Source organism: Leptopilina heterotoma, unplaced genomic scaffold, assembly GCF_015476425.1.
Source record: "Leptopilina heterotoma isolate Lh14 unplaced genomic scaffold, ASM1547642v1 Lhet_88, whole genome shotgun sequence".
NCBI classification, from domain to species: domain Eukaryota; kingdom Metazoa; phylum Arthropoda; class Insecta; order Hymenoptera; family Figitidae; genus Leptopilina; species Leptopilina heterotoma.
In genome coordinates this window covers 2,708,349-2,730,196 of record NW_025111191.1, presented here as the reverse complement: position 1 = coordinate 2,730,196, position 21,848 = coordinate 2,708,349, and the positions used below count along the sequence as shown (strand labels likewise).

The following is a 21,848-nucleotide window of genomic DNA, read 5'->3' as shown; positions in this document are numbered from 1 at the left end:
CATTCTAAATCATTGTGCTTGTTTAATTTTTATGGTCCATTAAAAAACACTAAACCAACAGAGTCTGGGGTTAGAGTATATACAAACAAGTTTAGAAATTAGAGCAGCTTTCATAATGCTTTAGAATAAGGATTGAATGAAATTTAGAGTTTGATTTACAATAGTGAATATTAACTCTATAATTGCCAAAATAATGTGTATAATAGTTGTCGGCCAAATAACGGGACATTCCATCGTGAACCCTTTTGCCTCGTCCTGGTTCCATTTTCCTTCCCCCCCTCCCCTTACTTTTGCCGACGACCGTCGCGAAAATTCGTTGCTATATACCCTCGCCAACCGAGTCGGAAGCCATATTAATAGTCGGCACTTAAGAGTTTCATTAAGTCCCAACCGCTCGATCACTGCCTTTTGCTATACATATATATGTGGAATATCCCCTTTTCAAACTCATACCATCAAAATTCTGTTAACAGTTTCATGCTTTACCTTTGGTGTGTATGTGAGAGAGAGAGAGAGAAAGAGACTCTTTTCAAACTTGGTGTGTTATACTTGCATCTTACGTTTCGTATATTTGCGATAATTATTCTTAAATGACTTTCACATTAACATGAGCAAAGATTTCTGAATAATGAACGATGTAACTTTCAAACAGATAAGAAGTTTTAATTCGCCTTGAGAAATTGCCATGGTACATGTGATATCTTAATAGAAGCATTCACAGACCTTTTTCTTATTGCCTACTCCACTTTCTTCTTCTTATTCTTCTTCTTCTTCTTCTTTCGCTGAAACTCACTTGTAACAAGTAAATGACTTAACTTTTCCTTCTTCTACTTTTCATTTGGACAATCTTTTCTCTAATTAAAATACAAGTTTCTGTGTGACAATGGTTTTACTACGTGTGTAAAAATTATGTTTAGATTTTTTCGATGTGTTTCATTTCATTTGGTTTATTGTTGGATTAACCGGAATGGAAAATAACCAAATTGACACTTAACCGGATTACCAAATTGTCGAATTCACGAACAGAACAGAATTCACGATTAACTAAATTGCCTACTGACCGAATTGATACTTAACAGAATAACCAGATTGTCAAATTGACGCTTTGCCCAAGTGACCATTAACCAGATTGGCAGATGACTAAATTGCCACTAAACCGAATAGTCAATTAACCGAATTTCCACTTAACCAAACTGCCGATTAGCTGGATTGGCAAATGACCCCATTGACACTTGACCGAATAGCTGATTAACCGGACTTAAAAATTGCCACTTATCTGAATAACCGAATTGTCAAATTGCTGCTTAACAGAAATGAGGATTCACCATATTGACAACGGACCAAATTTCCAATTAACGGAATAACCAGATTGTCAAAAAGACGCTTAACCGAATTGACAATAAAACAGATTGACAGATGACTAAAATACTACTTAACTGAACATGTCAATTAACCGGATTGGCAAATCAGCAAATTTTTATTTAACTGAAGTACTGATTAACCGGATTGCTCAATAACCCAATTGACACTTAACCAAATAGCCGATAAACCGGATACAAAAATAAACACTTAACTGAATAACCGGATTGTCGAATTGGCGTTTAACGAGATTTCCAGATAACAGGATTTAGATTTAACTGAATCGACGATTAACTAGATTGCCAAATGACCCAATTGCCTCTTAACCAAATAGCCGGTGCCCAGGATTTAAAAATTATCAGCTAACTGAATAACCAGATTGTCCAATTTAACAAATTACCCAACTGATAATTAACCTGATTTCCAGATAACTAAATTGCCATTTAACCGAATAGCCGATTAAACAAACTATCGAATTAGCAAATTGCAAATTAAGAGGAATACCAAATGACTAAATTGACAATTTGCCGAATTGCTAGATGACTAAACTGTCTACTAACCGAATTCAAAAAATTCTACTTTTCCAAATAGTCGTTTATTCAGATTTCTAAATTACCGAATTGTCATTTAACCAAATTGACGATTAACCGGTTAGTAAAAGAACTTAATAGTTAGCTAACCTCATTTGGTTAATTGGCTGTCATTTAATCTGCGAATTAACCAAATTGCCCTTTAGCTAAACTGAAATAACCGAATTCCCATTAATCAGATTCCATAACAGGATTTCTAAATAAGAAAAATGCCGAATAGCATTTTCAAAAATATTTCGAAAAAATCATTTATTTAACTAAATTTCTATACAATTTTTCACAATAATTCAATTACTTTCACTAATAATAGCATTTTTCATAGAAATTCAATTTTTACATTCTTTAAAAAATTTTCTAATAAAATTTTAAGCAAGAATTCAATTATTTTCATAAATAATAAAACTCATCGAAGAATTTCAATTATATTTAATATTATTTTAAATTAATTAATCGAAAAATTCAATTACTTTCACAAATTAAGTTCTTTACGAGAATTCAATTATTTAAAATAAAATTTTCATAATATTTATTATATTTAGAAACAAATTAATTATTTTAAACATTATTGTTTATAAAATTCTTATGAAGAATTGAATTATATTTTTAAAAATAACAAAATTTTTCACAGAAATTCAATTCTTTTTAAACATTTTAATTAAATTTTTCGCAATAATTCAATTATTTTCATAAATAATAAAATTCTTCAAGGAATTCAATTATTTTTGAAAATTTTAATAAAATTTTTAGCAACTATTCAATTATTTTCATAAAAAATAAAGGATTTAAATTATTTTTAATACAATTTTAGGAGAATTGCTCAAAAAATGTAATTATTTTTAAAAATTTAATTTCACTTTCTCGAAAAAATCAATTACTTAAAAAACAATGTTTTTTTTTAATTTTTGGGAAGAATTCAATTATTTACAAAAATATTAAAATTTTCCACAGGAATTCAATTATTTTAAAATATTTTAATGGTCAAAATTCAAATATTTTCAAAAATTTATATAAAATTCTATATAGAATTTCAATCATTTTAAAAAAATCCTCAATTCAATTATTATAAAAACTATCCTCTATTAATCCGACTTTATTAATTTAAGAAAACACTCTCTTTTTATTTTAAATAAAATAATTATATTTAGTTCAATAATTATAAAAACAAGTCACACTCTACTCTTTTACAAAACGACTCGATAGCCACACACAGAAAACACACGTTATACTTATAATCTCTTTTTCTACTCGGCAAAAACTATTCAATACTTTCCGAATCCTCGGCAAAGCATGTTCGCTCAAACGCATCCCAATTCGGACTGAATTACGGGCCTACCCCCACTCTTACACACACACATTTATTAAAGACACATTCATTTAAGTAGAGCGCGAATATTTAAAATAGCAAAGAAATACAATTAATATTATAATACAATGTTTTTCAATATCTGCGCTATTTTAATAAAATTTCGTAAAAGTATTCAATTATTTTAAAACAGTTTTAATAGAATTCTAAGCAAACATTTAATTATTTTCAGAAATATTAAAAATTTCACAAAAATTTAATTATTTAAAATAGAATTTATAAATAGTTCTGAAAAAAATTAATTATTCAAATTTTTTTATAAAATTCTTTCCAATAATTCAATTATTTCCAAATGTTTTAAAATTCTTTTTTGGGATTCAATTATTGTCATAAACAATAAAATTTCTTTGAGGAATTTAATTATTTTCATTGCAGGATTTCAATTATTTTTAAAATTAATAAATTTCTTCTTGGGAATTTAATTATTTTCTTCATTGTTATTCTGAGAAATTCAATTATTATTTAAAAAAATTTGAATAAAATTCTTCACAAGAAATTAATTATTTTCATAATAAATAATATTATTTTTCTCTGGAATTCAATTATTTTTACAAATAAAATTCAATTCTTCAAAAAAATTGTTTAATAAAATTCGTTGCAAGAATTCAATTAAATTTTTATAAACAACAAAAGCTTAAGGCAGAATTTCAATTATTTTTTATGCAATTTTAAATAAAATGATAGAAAATTGCATTTATTCTTAAAAATTTTTTTTAAAGTCTCGGAGACTTTTTTCGAAGACAAAAAAAAACTATCGTCTTTCCTGCACGAGAATTTATGAGCTTTGTCTCACCGAGGTGATCCAGATGACTCGAGATACATTCAGACCAGACTACATACTACCAAGATCTATCTACTTCACTTTGATAATACCGATCCTGTAGCTTCCAGGGATAAAATGTTCAAATCGAAGAGATCGATTAACTTTGATTCGAGAGATACGGGAAAAAAGAGAAAAGAAAAACGAAAAAAAAAGAATTTTCTGCATATAGTTACAAATAGTTGCAATTATTAACTATTTGCAAATAGTTACAATTATTAACTAATTGCAAACAGTTACAATTATTAAACATTTGCAAATAATTACAATCAACTAATTTCAAACAATTACAATTGTTAATTATAAAGAATAATTGTTAATTATTATTAAAGAATCTTAAATTTTTAAAATTCACATCTTTTTAATCCAAACGAAACAAATTGTATTTGAAAGTAAATCGATAAAATTGTAATTTATATTTATATGCAAAATAAATAATCAAAAATAACCGGTGATTGTTTTGCGACCAAAAATAGTAAACTCCGTATTAAGCTAATTTGATCTCTATTTTCGTAAATTATTGATCTTCCATTGTTGCCGCAATACAACATGAACTGCATAATATTAAATATAAACTATCAGGATCTACATGTTCAGAGGAAGCTTTAAGATGATAGGAAGGTAACTTTAATAAATTACGTGGTATAGCGTAATTTCGGTACTAAATCGATACATAATTTACATTTTCTATTAAGAGGCAAAACATCATTTCCAATAATTCTAATTAATCCCGGACCCACTTTGATTGCAACAGAGAATAATAAATTGACGAAAACAGAAATAATAGACAAATATTCAATATCTATATTGATAATAAATATAAATTAAAGTCAATTACAAAATTTGCATTATTAATATTCATCGTTTTCTAAAATAATAAAAATTCTAACTAAAGCTATACAGAAAAATTACAATTTTAAATTCTGATTTTGGACAATTGTATAATTTATTAATTTTTACTTTTTTTAGTATTTAATAACAAAAATATTTTTATTTGAAGTTGATAGAAGAATATTTTAAGTTCACCACAAAATGCTCGTCTCATTTTCAAACGCTAATTCCGAGTGCATCTCTCTCTCGCTCTCTCTTGTGATGAAGTATATTTTTGCTTTCGTATGTCCGCTCGGTAAATTAGCATTCATGGCAGTGCATAAAAGATTAGCGAAACTTTTATATTCCCTTAACGTTTTCATTATGCCGGGATGGCATTCAAGGGGCACACAAGTTCCGGGTATTTCATTTATACAAACAGAAATAGAGCATTATATGAAAGTTGCGGAAAAATTATAAATGTATGGACCACAATTTATCCGGGTTAAATTCCTTAGACTTGGGTAAATATTTAAATGAGAAACGACCCCCCACGACTACTATAATAAAGGATAAGTCTTTGAAACTTTGAATTCGACAAAAATTGCATATACTCTGCTTTTCTTTCATTTTACTTTTCCCCAAAAAAAAAAATAAAATAAAAAATCATCGTGTCTCTACGATCGAACCATTCGTCTCACCTGACTCACTTCCCCTACACGTCCCCTAGTATACGAACTCCACTCGAGAATCTTCATTCTAAAGTACAATACTGTTTCCGTAAAACGACACTTTCTACCTGTTGACGATCCAACTTGTGTTTTATATCCTCGTCGTCTCTACCCTCAGGGCAATCCATAAATAATGTCACAAATTTCCTTTTACTCTTACAACTTTTCAAATATACCACAACTCTTTTTCTATTAACAATGACAATTTGTTTCCATAAATTCTAAATCTAAAAGATCAGGGTTGCCGAAAAAAATTTGATTTTATTATTCCCTGATTTTGAGACTAAACTCCGACTATTTTCCTGAACTAAAACAATATTTTATTTCAAAATTAATTAGATACACAAAAAAATGTTTGTAATACATTTATTTTTGAGTACCTTTATTTGTACAATTGATCTGAACATTTGTTTTTACCAAATGAAAAATTCATATAAATTTATTATTTTTAATAATTTTTGAAAAAGAAATATATAATTGAATTTAAAAAAAAAATTATTTATTTAAAGAAATAAAAAGTTTACCACTAATATTTTTGAAATCCACTTGTTTACAATTCAATTTCATGAAATTCTAATAATTTGAAAATTTTTCAATTTTAATATTTTTAAAAATACTACTAATTTCAAAAAACTTTTAATAAAAATGTTTCAAAAAACTAACTTTTTTAGAATTTTTAAATAAAATTTTTTTAATATTCAACTTTTCTGGAACTTAAATTTGAAAGGTTTTGAAATTCAATCTATATTAATAATATTAGTAATAATAATTGAACATTTGAAAATATAAAAATATTTTTGAATTTTTGATAATTTCCGAAAATTTTAGATTTTTCATGAAAGAATCAAGACTATTTAATAAGTAAAGTATTTTCCAAGAGCACAAAAATAATGAAGTTAAATCCCATAAAAGAGAAGCAAAAATGTTAAATTTTAAGAAATTCGGTTTTTTGAATTTTTGATAATTTCCGAAAATTTTAGATTTTTTATGAAAGATTCAAGACTATTTAATAAGTAAAGTATTTTCCAAGAGCACAAAAATATTGAAGTTGAATCTTATAATAGAGAGGAAAAAATGTTGAATTTTAAGAAATTCGGTTTTTTGAATTTTTTCGAATTTTTGATAATTTTAGATTTTTTACCAAAGAGTCGAGACTATTAAATAAGTAAAGTATTTTCCAAGAGCACAAAAATAATGAAGTTAAATTCCATAAAAGAGAGGAAAAAATGTTGAATTTTAAGAAATTCGGTTTTTTGAATTTTTTCGAATTTTTGATAATTTTAGATTTTTTACCAAAGAGTCGAGACTATTAAATAAGTAAAGTATTTTCCAAGAGCACAAAAATAATGAAGTTAAATTCCATAAAAGAGAGGAAAAAATGTTCAATTTTAAGAAATTCGGTTTTTTGAATTTTTTCGAATTTTTGATAATTTTAGATTTTTTACCAAAGATTCGAGACTATTAAATAAGTAAAGTATTTTCCAAGAGCACAAAAATAATGAAGTTAAATTCCATAAAAGAGAGGAAAAAAAGTTGAATTTTAAGAAATTCGGATTTTTGAATTTTTGATAATTTCCGATAATTTTAGATTTTTTATTAAAGAGTCAAGACTATTTAATAAGTAAAGTATTTTCCAAGAGCACAAAAATAATGAAGTTAAATTCCATAAAAGAGAGGAAAAAATGTTGAATTTTAAGAAATTCGGTTTTTTGAATTTTTTCGAATTTTTGATAATTTTAGATTTTTTACCAAAGAGTCGAGACTATTAAATAAGTAAAGTATTTTCCAAGAGCACAAAAATAATGAAGTTAAATTCCATAAAAGAGAGGAAAAAATGTTGAATTTTAAGAAATTCGGTTTTTTGAATTTTTTCGAATTTTTGATAATTTTAGATTTTTTACCAAAGAGTCGAGACTATTAAATAAGTAAAGTATTTTCCAAGAGCACAAAAATAATGAAGTTAAATTCCATAAAAGAGAGGAAAAAATGTTGAATTTTAACAAATTCGGTTTTTTGAATTTTTTCGAATTTTTGATAATTTTAGATTTTTTACCAAAGATTCGAGACTATTAAATAAGTAAAGTATTTTCCAAGAGCACAAAAATAATGAAGTTAAATTCCATAAAAGAGAGGAAAAAAAGTAGAATTTTAAGAAATTCGGATTTTTGAATTTTTGATAATTTCCGATAATTTTAGATTTTTTATTAAAGAGTCAAGACTATTTAATAAGTAAAGTATTTTCCAAGAGCACAAAAATTATGAAGTTAAATCCCATAAAAGAGAAGCAAAAATGTTAAATTTTAAGAAATTCGGTTTTTTGAATTTTTGATAATTTCCGATAATTTTAGATTTTTTATTAAAGAGTCAAGACTATTTAATAAGTAAAGTATTTTCCAAAAGCACAAAAATAATAAAGTTAAATTCTATAAAAGAGAGAAAAAAATGTTGAATTTTAAGAAATTCGGTTTTTTGAATTTTTTCGAATTTTTGATAATTTTAGATTTTTTACCAAAGAGTCGAGACTATTAAATAAGTAAAGTATTTTCCAAGAGCACAAAAATAATAAAGTTAAATTCCATAAAAGAGAGGAAAAAATGTTGAATTTTAAGAAATTCGGTTTTTTGAATTTTTTCGAATTTTTGATAATTTTAGATTTTTTACCAAAGAGTCGAGACTATTAAATAAGTAAAGTATTTTCCAAGAGCACAAAAATAATGAAGTTAAATTCCATAAAAGAGAGGAAAAAATGTTGAATTTTAAGAAATTCGGTTTTTTGAATTTTTTCGAATTTTTGATAATTTTAGATTTTTTACCAAAGATTCGAGACTATTAAATAAGTAAAGTATTTTCCAAGAGCACAAAAATAATGAAGTTAAATTCCATAAAAGAGAGGAAAAAATGTTGCATTTTAAGAAATTCGGTTTTTTGAATTTTTTCGAATTTTTGATAATTTTAGATTTTTTACCAAAGATTCGAGACTATTAAATAAGTAAAGTATTTTCCAAGAGCACAAAAATAATGAAGTTAAATTCCATAAAAGAGAGGAAAAAAAGTTGAATTTTAAGAAATTCGGATTTTTGAATTTTTGATAATTTCCGATAATTTTACATTTTTTATTAAAGAGTCAAGACTATTTAATAAGTAAAGTATTTTTCAAGAGCACAAAAATAATGAAGTCAAATCTTATAATAGAGAGGAAAAAATGTTGAATTTTAAGAAATTCGGTTTTTTGAATTTTTTAGAATTTTTGATAATTTTAGATTTTTTATTAAAGAGTCAAGACTATTTAATAAGTAAAGTATTTTCCAAAAGCACAAAAATAATGAAGTTAAATTCTATAAAAGAGAGAAAAAATGTTGAATTTTAAGAAATTCGGTTTTTTGAATTTTTTCGAATTTTTGATAATTTTAGATTTTTTATTAAAGAGTCAAGACTATTTAATAAGTAAAGTATTTTCCAAAAGCACAAAAATAATGAAGTTAAATTCTATAAAAGAGAGAAAAAAGTGTTGAATTTTAAGAAATTCGGTTTTTTGAATTTTTTCGAATTTTTGATAATTTTAGATTTTTTACCAAAGAGTCGAGACTATTAAATAAGTAAAGTATTTTCCAAGAGCACAAAAATAATGAAGTTAAATTCCATAAAAGAGAGGAAAAAAAGTAGAATTTTAAGAAATTCGGATTTTTGAATTTTTGATAATTTCCGATAATTTTAGATTTTTTATTAAAGATTCAAGACTATTTAATAAGTAAAGTATTTTCCAAAAGCACAAAAATAATGAAGTTAAATTCTATAAAAGAGAGAAAAAATGTTGAATTTTAAGAAATTCGGTTTTTTGAATTTTTTCGAATTTTTGATAATTTTAGATTTTTTATTAAAGAGTCAAGACTATTTAATAAGTAAAGTATTTTCCAAGAGCACAAAAATAATGAAGTTAAATTCCATAAAAGAGAGGAAAAAAAGTAGAATTTTAAGAAATTCGGATTTTTGAATTTTTGATAATTTCCGATAATTTTAGATTTTTTATTAAAGATTCAAGACTATTTAATAAGTAAAGTATTTTCCAAAAGCACAAAAATAATGAAGTTAAATTCTATAAAAGAGAGAAAAAATGTTGAATTTTAAGAAATTCGGTTTTTTGAATTTTTTCGAATTTTTGATAATTTTAGATTTTTTATTAAAGAGTCAAGACTATTTAATAAGTAAAGTATTTTCCAAAAGCACAAAAATAATGAAGTTAAATTCTATAAAAGAGAGAAAAAAGTGTTGAATTTTAAGAAATTCGGTTTTTTGAATTTTTTCGAATTTTTGATAATTTTAGATTTTTTACCAAAGAGTCGAGACTATTAAATAAGTAAAGTATTTTCCAAGAGCACAAAAATAATGAAGTTAAATTCCATAAAAGAGAGGAAAAAATGTTGAATTTTAAGAAATTCGGTTTTTTGAATTTTTTCGAATTTTTGATAATTTTAGATTTTTTATTAAAGAGTCAAGACTATTTAATAAGTAAAGTATTTTCTAAGAGCACAAAAATAATGAAGTTAAATTCCATAAAAGATAGAAAAAAATGCTGAATTTTACGAAATTCGGTTTTTTGAATTTTTGATAATTTCCGATAATTTTAGATTTTTTATTAAAGAGTCAAGACTATTTAATAAGTAAAGTATTTTCCAAAAGCACAAAAATAATAAAGTTAAATTCTATAAAAGAGAGAAAAAAATGTTGAATTTTAAGAAATTCGGTTTTTTGAATTTTTTCGAATTTTTGATAATTTTAGATTTTTTACCAAAGAGTCGAGACTATTAAATAAGTAAAGTATTTTCCAAGAGCACAAAAATATTGAAGTTGAATCTTATAATAGAGAGGAAAAAATGTTGAATTTTAAGAAATTCGGTTTTTTGAATTTTTTAGAATTTTTGAATTCTCATGAAGAATTTAAAAAATTTTTTTTAATAATTGAATTCTGTCAAGAACTATTACTAAAATTATTTTAAAAATAATTGAATTCCTACAAAGAATTTTACCAAAATTGTATATTTTTTATAAAAATTGAAAGTGCAACTTTTGTAAAATTTAATTATTGGTAAAATAATTTATAAAAAATATTTTTTTGAGTTTATCAAGAATTAAAATATTTAGAATAAATTCAATTTTAAATCTGTATAGTTCAATTATTATTATTGTTAGAAATTGAAAGAATTTAATATTTAATACAATTTTTTAAAAATTTTTCCAGTACTTTTGATAATATTCCCTGACTTTTCCCCAATCAATTTTACTTCCCCTGAATTTCCTGATTTCCCTGACCTTTGGCAACCCTAAAAATAAATATTTGAGTAAAAAATAAATAAAAATAGGTCATAAAGACAAAATGGGCAGAAAATCAAATTTTTTTTCTTACTACAAAAACAACTAATTGTAAATTTTGCCAAAATGGAGGGAGAAAGTTTCCAATCGATATTTTTAATCTCTGCCAACTGTCACTGTATCAATTTAACTCTAATCCCTATCGGATTAAAATCTTTTCCTTTTGCTGGAAAATTTATTTCTTGTAAACTCTCGAATACTCCAATATTTTAATCTTAATCCCAACTTGAAGAATTAAACAAAAAGAAAGAAATTCGCTCCTACGATATAAATTGTGCGGTAATACGCAATAATTATCAAATACAAGAAAAGAAGAGTGACTTTTAATTTAAAATTACAATTTCACAATGTTTTAGAGTATATTAAAATTTTAAAAGCGGATCAAGTGTAATTTGAAGCGAAAAAAAATAAACATGACTCATTTCTTTTAGTATGACTCACTTGGCAACCCTCTGCAATTGTAAAATTGGCGGAAATATAGTTAAAAGGGGTTTTTATAGTTATCGCGTAAACGTATACATAGGTCAACGTGCTGCATTAGAATAATTACACATGCCAACCCTCACGCTCGCTAACTCTATTCGTTTTGCTTAATAACAATGTAATCTGAAAATGAACTCTCACTAAATTAATGAAACAAAAAAAAGAAAGAAAGAAAGAAAAATTCTCTCTTTTTGTTTGCTAAAATTCGAAAAAAATAACATTTCCCTAATATACAGAAATTTAAATAATTAAATTTTCCTGTTTCCATTGGCACTTGTTTTTACAACCACTAAACCCAAAAACCTTAAAATTTTGTGTGCCACTCAAGAATTTTAGTGGAAATTTCGAATTTTCTCCCTCATCACTTAAAATATTTGCATTTTAGAGTCACTTTGAATATTTACTCATAAGTGAATATAAAATCGTAAAACCAAGTTGTAATAAGTTTTTAATACATATAAAAGTTGTCAAGTATTTAATTAACAGGGCAAACAACTATTATTTAGCTAATAAGATCAAATTTTCTCTTTAATATCATGGGGATAATATCATCAGAAGAGTAGGATACCAGAAGATTAATTAATCTATTTTTTACAACAACTTCTTTTGATGAATTTTTTTCTTTTTTCATTATTCAAAGTTGGAAGTTACAATCTAATAAGAGAGAGAAATAAACAAGGTGGTATATAAGAAAAGAAACGATGCATTTAAAAAACGACGTTGGCTAAGCCAAATGTAGTATATAGAAGAATAAACGAATTTTATGCTTGATACTTTGAGTTTGAGGTTATGCACCATGAAAGCTCGTAACGAAAAACGTAACGAATATAAGAAAGGATAGAATAACGTGTACTTTACGAGACTTTTCTTAACGATTTCGTTAAGCGACCAGCCTATAACTGAAGCTTTTCTCTAATGAAACATTTTACCCCAGCAATTAACGCAAACTTTTATTTTCAGATGTTATAGATTATATTTCGCAAATTATTTTTTCAGCTTTGTAATTAAAAATGAAAGTTATAATAGCAGCTGGTTCTTTTTTATTCTTAAATTTAGATTCAATTTTGAATTCACTACAATTTGGTGGTAAAATTCTTTTTTCTTTATACCACATGGTAAGTTTTCGAGACTGTCAGACTTCGCACTCGATAATTAATTTTAAAAAAGTAGCAAAAAGTAGTTTTCAAACTAAAAAAAAGTAGCTATCGAAAAAATAAACGTGATAACCAAAAAAACTTATTTTTGAAACGTCACAAAAATTCCATTCTATATTTTATTTTCCTAACTTTTTCCTAATTTTCATCAAAAATATTTACTTCTTTCTTCACCTGCTAATAAATTTAATTCCTGCAGCGAATTTTATCATTTATGAAAGAATTTAAATATTTAGAAAAATAATTTAATTCTTGCGCAAAATTTTATAAAAATTTTTAAATAATTGATTTCTTTCGACTAATTTTTTGCAAATTCTAATTTAAAGAATTAAATTCTTACGAAGATTTTATTAGAATTATTTAAAATAATTTAAATTCTTGAGATGAATATTGTTATTTATGAAAATAATTGAATTTCGCAAAGAATTTTATTAAAATGCCTCAAAATAATTGAATTTTCAGAAATAACTTTTTTATTTATCTTTAATAATTGAATTCTTTCGAGAAATTATTTATGTAAATAATTGACTTCTTGGGAAGAATTTTATTAAAATCTAAAAGAATTATTTGAATTATTTCAGAAAAATTAAATGAAAATTGTATTTAATTTGAGAATAATTTGATTTCTGTGTGGAATTTTATTACATTTTTTTGAAAATAATTAAATTCCTTCCTAAAAAGTATTTTATTATTTATGAAAATAATTGAATTCTTGCGAACGATTTCATTAGAATTATTTTAAATAATTGAATTACTAAAAGAAAAATTTATTACTTTTAAAAATAATTGAATTCTTGAGATGAATACTGTTATTTATGAAAATAATTGAATTTTGCAAAGAATTTTATTAAAACGCCTCAAAATAATTGAATTTTCGGGAATAATTTTTTTATTTATTTTTAATAATTGAATTCTTTCGAGGAATTATTCATGTAAATAATTGATTTCTTGAAAAGAATTTTATTAAAATCTAAAAGAATATTTGAATTATTTCAAAAAAATTTAATTAAAATTGTATTTAAAATAATTTATTTCTTTCGAACAATTTTATTAAAATGTTTGAAAAAAAATTGAATTCCAGTGAAAAATTCTAATATTATTATAAATAATAGAATTTTTCCAAAGAATTTTAAAAAAACATTTTTTTAAATATTAGATTTTTTCGAGGAACTGAAATTAAATTTTTTTAAGAATAATTACATTTTTTGAGCAATGCCTGTAAAATTGTATAAAAAATAATTGAAATCCTGCGATGAATTTTATTATTTAAAAACAAATTGAATAGTTGCAAAGAAATAATTATTGAAATTTAATAATATTATTAAAATTAAGTAATTATTAAATTCCATCGAAGAATTTTATTATTTATGAAAATAATTGAATTATTGCGAAAAATTTTATTAAAATGTTTAAAAAGAATTGAATTTCTGTGAAAAATTTTATTATTTTTAAAAATAATTGAATTCTTTATAAGAATTTTATAAACATTGTTTTAAATAATTAATTTTTCCGAAATATAATAAATATTATGGAAATTTTATTTTAAATAATAGAATTCTTCTGGAAAACTTTATATTTGTGAAAATAATTGAATTTTTCGATTAATTAATTTAAAATAGTATTAAAAATAATTGAAATTATTCGATAAGTTTTATTATTTATAAAAGAAAATTGAATTCTTGCTTAGAATTTTATCAAAAATTTTTTTAAAGAATGTAAAAATTAAATTTCCATGAAAAATGTTATTATTAGTGAAAGTAGTTAAATTATTCTGAAGAACAGTATAAAAATTTTGTTATATAATTCATTTTCTCAAAATTTTACTGAAAATGATATTCTAAATTAATTGAATTCCTGTGGAAATTTTATTATTTTTGAAAATAATTGAATTTTGGATTCTTATCAATTTTTTTTTTTAATAATTGAATTCTTTTGCGAAATTTTAATAAAATACTAGACACTGAATATATTAATTGAATTTCGATTATTTTTCGAAAATAATTGAATCGTTTTAAAGAATTCGATTATAATTTTTGAAAATAGTTTTTTGATTTCTAGTATTAGCGAATTTAAAGTATTGGGAATTCTAAAAAAACAGAAATAGTAGCTTTTAGTGGCTGAAATCTGAAAAAAGTACCCAAATTTGTAGCATCTCAAGCTAAATTTGTGGAATGTGTGAAAAATATGTTGTCAGCTTACGAGAGCACAATTGATCATGTCAGTTTATATATTATTTTTTTTATTTTCCTCTTTTTTTATTTTCTCAATAGTTTAGTTCTTGTTATATAAGTTAGCTAAATTTTACATATATTTTGTTCCATATAATTTTTTTTTGTTCATTAAATTCATTAAATTCATTAAATTGCCTATGGATCCTGTTCTACTTTCTAATACACTTCTTGGTTTTCTAGTTCAGAAACTATTACAATTTGTTAAGTTATTTATGTAACAATTTCCTGTTAATTGACAACTTTAATTCATTGTTATTATAATTTTTTATTATTATTACAATTCTGTTATTTGTTAATTATAATTTATTTATTCTCTTAATGAGAAAACTGCAAGGAGCTCGGCAAGGAGTTGCGAACAGAATGAATTCGAAGACTATTATAGTACAACATTTTCTATCAACTCGACAAGAAGGGGAAATTTTGAACCAAATCTAAAGTGAAGTCAACCGAGTGAAAACTGAAAAACAAACACAATAATCAATAGAACATTAAATTTACTAACATGTTTGGGGGGAAGGGGAGAGGAACGCCTTTGACATATTTCCTTATTAATCAAAATTCAAGGTATGTAATTATCTACTCAATCATTTTCTAGTGCATCTACATCTTCAATTAGAATGTGTACGACTGTATTATACAATGTTTGCAAAGGAAACGTGCGCTGATTAATAATATCAGGCAAATACACATAAAACTAAGTGAAGCATATAGGTATGTGTGATGAATATGGCACGGAACATCAATGAAGCAGCATGTGTACATGGAGAGAACAGGTAGTGAACGAAGCAACTTATCACCCTCGAGCATTCGCATTCGCATTGCATCCATGGCACATTCTCTTTTGTTTACATCACGAGTACCAAGGTTGGCGGTACAAGCCTAGGTACTACCCCGCAACCCACTCGTCGCGTAGTCGTCGACGTTCTCTCCGTTATCCAAAGCTCGACATGAGGGAGGAGAAAACCATATAATTACGGGAAAAGGCGGTGACACTCGACGCCACGAATTATCCGCAATTACCGTCTACCTTCGTCTCTCTCTCTCTCTTATTCCATACACACCATTCTCCCAAAGAAAAAAAAATTCTCCCCAATTCGAATCATTTAAAATTCAAAATTTTCCCCAAAACTAAAAGAATATAACATAATCACGTAACCATAGAAACAGAAGTGAACTAATTAATACAGTGACGATAAGAATTTTAAGAATGAATTGAATATAAAAATAATGAAAAACTTTTTTGAAAGTAAAAGGAGATGGTATAGTAATTAAAGCACCGTGAGAGCACCGTGAGACAGAGACTGAGGATTCATAGAGACTGAAGTGAGTGTGTCAATTAAAAATAATAATTTGTCGAGAAAATAAAGCCCGAATGAAATTATCAAAGAGAAAAATACAATAGAATAGAAAATATATAAAATAAAATATTTAATTATAAAACAATATCTACAACATACTCAAAATTTTTAATTTCCAACCGTATCAACACTGTAAAAAGTAAGGTATCAATTTAGTACCAATTTTAGTACTAAATCGTCATTTGCTTCTATTTTAATACCGAAAATCAGCTCTAGAACCTTTTATTTACAGTGAATCTTTAATCTTTAAAAATAGGTTTAAAATTTAAAAATTTGGCTATAATGTACTTTCTTCGCTATCGATTTTTCCTTTAAACTCTTTGGTGTATCATTTACGAACTACTTGATAAAACTGAGGCTATTAAAAATTAAATTACGCTTTGTTAGTATTAAGAGGAGAGAACCCACTGCGAAAATGAATTTAAATTAAAATATGAACCCCTCCCTTTTGAATAATCTCTGTAATATTGTGTTTGTTTCAGGACTCACTTCTATATCTGTATAGATTGAACCGACCTTAATCGTCATTCGCTAGGCAATTCACTTTGGAACACCCTCGGGCAAAATTTGACGATCGTTATTAATTTCTTAGGTCGACTTACGCCCGCAGCAAAGCTTATTCTTTGGTTGAAATACAATTATTCTACTTCATTCATGATTCACTAGTGACTCAATGAGAATTGAAGGGTACTTCGAAATTTTAAGGTCCCGATTCATTGCGTATACCTGTGTGTTTTAATATAATGTTAAGCAAACACGCACTGGGGTTAAGAAACGAAAAAGTAAAAAATTCATTATCGATTTCTTTTTATTATTCGAGTGAAAAGCAGACATTTTTTTTCTGATAATTAAATATTTAAAAATGAAACTAATAATATCTGAGATTAGTATTCGACGTCTAGATGTTATTTTCCTCAATTATTAAAGTCGACTTTTGCAAACAACTGAATAATTTTATTTCCAATATTAATTTTCATATTATTTTTAACTGTTACTTAATTTCATTCAATTGACATTTCATTTTTAATTTTTCTAATTTAAGAAAAAATTATAATTAATTTAGTGTAAACTTTATATAAAATTGTTACAATTTAAGTTTAATTTACAGTTTATATCAAATCAAATAAATTTCCAATTAATTAAAATAAAATTTCAAATCGATTTAAGTTTAATTTAGAGTTAATTTCAAATGTATTTAATATACGTTAAATCTCAAATTAATTACAATTTAAAGTAAAACTACTCTCAAATTATGTTAATATTAATTTGATTTAAAAGCTAATTTCAATTCAATTTGAGTTTAAATAAAAATTCAAATCAATATAGGTTTAATTTAGAATTAATTTCAAATCATTTTAATTAAAATATTTAAAATAAATTTTAACTCAATTTTAAAACGATTTAATTTTAGTTTAATTTAAAGTTAATTTCAATTTAATTTATAATTAATTTCAAGGTACAAAGTTGAATTTCAAATTAATTTAAAAAAAGTTACTTTAAAGTTAATTTCCAATTTAATTAATTTAAAGTTTATTTAGAATTAATTGTAGATCAATTTTAATTAAATTTTTAAAATAAATTTAAAATTGATTTAATTTTATTTTAATTTATTACTGATTTATAAATAAATTTAATTTAAAGTTAATTTCAAAACGATTTAATTTTAGTTTAATTTAAAGTTAATTTCAATTTAATTTAAAACAAATTTTAATGTACAAAGATGATTTTCAAATTAATTTAAAAAAAATAGTATCTTCATGTTAATTTCCAATTTAATTAATTTAAAGTTAACTTAGAATTAATTGTAAATCTCCTTTAAATTAAGTTTAATTTAGAATCAATTGTAAATCAATTTAAATTTCATTTAAAATTAATTTGAAATCGATTTAATTTTAGTTTAATTTATTATTGATTTATAAATTAATTTCAATTTAATTTAATAAAAAGTTACTTTAATGTTAATTTTCAATTTAATTAATTTAAGATTAATTCAGAATTAATTGTAAAACTAATTTAAATTAAATTTAGAAGTAATTGTAAATCAATTTTAATTTCACTAAATATTAATTTAAAATAAATTTAATTTCAGTTTAATTTATTATCGATTTATAGAGCAATTTAATTTAAACTTAATTTTAAATCAAACAAATTAAAGTTTAATTTAGAATTAATTTCAAATAAATTTAATATAAATTTATTTTAAAGTCAATTACGAATAGATTTAATTCAAATTTAATTTATAATTAATTTCAAAGCAATTTAATTTTAATTTAAAGTTAATTTTCAATCGAGTTAACTTCAATTTAACTTATTAATGATTTCATATCAATTTAATTTAAAATTATTATAAATGTAAAACTTTAATATTAAATTAATTATAGTTAATTTCAAATCTATTTAATTTAAGTTTAATTTTAAATTAATTTCTATTTCTCTATTAATTTTAATTTTAGATTCAATAATTTTTTTTTTTTTAATTTAAAAAATTAATTTTGCTAGTGTTTTGAAGCAATAATTATATTTTCTACAATAATAATGAAACCAATTTACACAGTAATATCAGATCTTGTTGATACAAAACTGAAAATAATTCAGTGTGGTTCATCTACCTTCAACCGTAGTCAGCAGAGTAATGAAGGAACAGTGACAAGCACTTTATTTATATACCCCGTAAGATATATGGAGGGGGTAGCCCTTCCAACGGGGTGAGAGCCAATGGGCGCTCTCGAGTTCCCCCTCCACGCGACGCATGCGCGGCGAAGAAGAAAGAAAGAAGAGCAGAGGATAGAAAAGGCGCGCTTATTTAAAACGCCTAAAAATAAAAATACAGTAAAACCGTCTAAATAACAATTTTTACCTATTAAATTAATTCCTTTTTTTACATTTCGACAGAAATACGTTTCAATTGAAATATTTATTTGAGTACTTCAAGATAAATTAAATACTACAAGATAAATTAAATACTTTAAGATAAATTAAATGAGTCTAAGATAATTTAATTTAAGTAAAAAAAAATTTAATAACACAGGGATACTTTTCACTTCGTATCAAAAGATAATTTCGTTAGGGAAAGAAAATTCATTATTTTTTCTCTTCTCAGAAAAGTGTAGAAATGAAATAATATGAAGAGAAGTCTGAATGAACATTTTTAGTCCTGTTTTTATCTCTCGGAAAGTACTCAAGTTAGGTATTCATGTAAGCTGGAGATGAATAGGGACAACTGTTGCCGGTGTCCATATACATACGTCTTCGGGACGTTCACTCGGTAATCGCTGTACCGAGGGAAAGGAAAAGGTGGGTGGGTTATGTGGAAGTGGAAAGCATAAGCGAGCAGAGATGAATTATCGCTGGTACCACAAGTTGAAAGTTCCAAATTCCCATTTCCCCAAGGCGACCGGCCAGAAACCAATAGATTATAGTCACCTACTATCAAAGAACCAAAGTGCCAGACTTCAATCCCTATGTATATCCACCCCCAAACCTCCCATATGCCCTTAATTGCCATTTATTCTGTATTTTCGAGCAACATTAATTAGTGAAATTAAAACATTAAAAAAAAAAATTGAATCAGAAAACAAAATATAAATTGCAGAAAATAAATACCACAAATATATAAAAGCGAACTACTGACACAATTTAATTAATTGTAAATTGAAATTGACATAACAATTTAATTATAAACATACGACACTGTAGATTTTAAATTGTAAAATAATAAAATTTTCAATAATAATAATAATAATAATATCAGGAAATAGAATGGAAATCGCTATATTCGTTGACGTTGATATTGATGACAAAAATATCTGCCCTGCATTGGAAATCAGTTTAAAATAAATTTGGCTTATTTATTTAAGATATAAGATATCGAGACTAGAAAATATTGATTTTAAAATTTCGGAATTCCTCACTCTTGATGTTTCTCAATCTTGAATAAAATTCTTAAATTTTGATAAAAATAAAAACAAAAATGAAACAACATTTTTTCTAATTAAAAAAAATTATTTTAGGTGAAACAATTTTTTCTTTTTACAATAAAAGAGAAAGAAAATCAAATATCTTTTTTCCAGAAAGGTTTTTCTTGACCCCTTTATTGAAATAACGATTGCAAAATGGAAAAAATTCAAACTGAAGAGACGTTAAAGGAAACAGAATGTGAGAAAAGATTTTTATTCCGATAGTTGAGAGAGGCTAGAAGCAATATCCTGACAATATTGAAATCAACGGGCGGAAAACAAAAGTTGAAACACACCTGACTCGACGCATTCGTGCAAATCGTAGTTGAAAAAAGAAATGCAAAAAACAGAAGCTCTTAAAAGTGAGGAATTTTCATTGACATTTAACTTCAATTTATCCGTTTAAGAAAACGAAGTTTAAATACCTCCGGTATTATTTATATTAAAAATAGATTTTTTCTATTTATAGTTTAATCGAGATAAAATATTTTATTTCCAACACTGAACAAAAACATTAATTTGAATCAAGTAATCGATTACTTGACTGTTATCAAATAAATAATAAATTGAATCAAATAATTTTTATTCGAAAGTCAATTAAATAGTATTTGCTTCAAATACTGAAATTATTGGTTAAAAAATTATTTGATTAAAGTAAATATTTATTTGGTTATAGACAAGTAATCAATTATTTGAATAAAATTAATTTTTTCAGTTGAAAAAATATTTTATCTTATAAAAAAAATAACAAATAAGTAATGAAAAAAGATAATAAATAGTACGAATAACATAAAAACTAGCCAAATCTTCGAATTTAGAAAATATTCAGAGCTCAAAGCAGTGAAAGAATTTAAAAATACGGACATTTTACTTAAAACTATAAATTAAATTTTGTATAACGATAAAACATGAAGATATCGATAACTCCGAGTCTTCGACTCGGAGTGATCGATTTCTTCATGTTTTATAATAATTAAAATTAATTGAGTGATAAAATTTAAATTCAAAAATAAATAATTTATTGAATTAATTTTAAAAAAATGTAATAAAATTCGTTGTGTAAGAATTCAATTATTTTCATAAATAAATAAAATTTCTTTAAAAAATGTAATTATTCTTAAAAAGTTTTATTAAAATTCTTGGAAAGAAATCAATTATTAATTATTTTTAATAAATTTTGTAAAAGTTCCTTGACAATTTTAAAATTCAGTTGTTTACAATTCAATTTTACAAAATTTCAATTATTCGTAAATTCTTTAATTAAATATATATTAGAAAATAAAAACTTAAAATAATTTAAAAAAAAAATCGCAATTAAACTGTCTTAAAAAATTAATTCCACAAAATTGTTAGTTAAAAAAATGAGAAATTCAGATTTCCAAAGATTTTAATTTTCAACCTTTTCACAATTCAATTATTTCTAAAAATTAACGCTCTAATGCTTTTAATATTCAATTATATAATCTAGACTTTTAACTGAAATTCATTTTTAAATCAATTTTTATTAAAAAATTCTACTAGAATTCAATTATTTAAATACAAAAATTAATAATTTATTGAATTAAATTAAAAAAAGTAATGAAATTAGTGTAAGAATTCAATTATTTTCATAAATAAATTAATTTT

At 24.1% G+C, this 21,848-nt stretch overlaps 1 long non-coding RNA gene across 1 annotated transcript in view; it reads right to left on the bottom strand.

The window, feature by feature from the left end:
• Positions 1-21,848, bottom strand: part of LOC122511626 — a 98,056-nt gene that overhangs the window by 60,673 nt on the left and 15,535 nt on the right. The gene's annotated exons all lie outside the window — the stretch shown is intronic.